The sequence below is a fragment of the Triticum dicoccoides genome, chromosome 2B (assembly GCF_002162155.2).
Source record: "Triticum dicoccoides isolate Atlit2015 ecotype Zavitan chromosome 2B, WEW_v2.0, whole genome shotgun sequence".
NCBI lineage: Eukaryota > Viridiplantae > Streptophyta > Magnoliopsida > Poales > Poaceae > Triticum > Triticum dicoccoides.
In genome coordinates, this window is record NC_041383.1 from 138,427,030 (window position 1) to 138,427,868 (window position 839).

Sequence of the window (839 nt, forward strand, 5' to 3'; positions counted from 1 at the left end):
ATCCTCTTGTAGTGGTGGAGTGTTGTAACACCCTGGATGTAACTTCCATCTTTGTAACTCCAACTCTTGCCATTTTCGGCTATGTGTTATGATATTCCCTCCGTGGTTGGGTTTTGTCTTTTGTTTTGCATTTTTATTCATGTCATGCATCTCATATCATGTCATCATGTGCATCTCATTTGCATATGTGTTCGTCTCATGCATCCGAGCATTTTCTCCGTTGTCCGTTTCGCAATCCGACACTCCCACGTGCACCGGCGCACCCCTCTTGTCTCTTTTAGTGTGCGGGAGTTGTACGTTCTCGGAATGGACCGAGGCTTGCCAAGTGGCCTTGGTATACCACCGGTAGACCACCTGTCAAGTTTCGTGTCATTTGGATTTCGTTTGGTACTCCAACGGTTAACCGCTTAACCGCAAATGCCTCTTTTGAGTTGCAGCCCAACACCCCTCCAAAACAGCCCAATAACCCATCTAAGTCACTTCCATGCTCTCCGTCGTCAGATCACGATCGTGTGGGCGAAAACTTCATCTAATTTGGAGCTTCCTAGCTCCTTCTACCTATAAATACACATCCCCCTCCGAAATTCCGGATCAAACCCTAGCTACCGCTCCCCTCGCGCCGCCAGACACGTCCGGACCGCGCCGGACGCGTCCGCCAGCCGCAGCCTGAGCCAATCGCGAGCCGCCACGTGGCCCCGGCCACCGCGCGCGCCGCCGCCGGCCCGCCAGGCCCGCGCCCGGCCACCGCGGCCCGTCCATGCCGCCCGCCTCACCCTTTCGCCCCGCCGCCGGATCGTGCCGCCTCGCCTCAACACGTCGCCGCCTCCCCACTGCCAGCC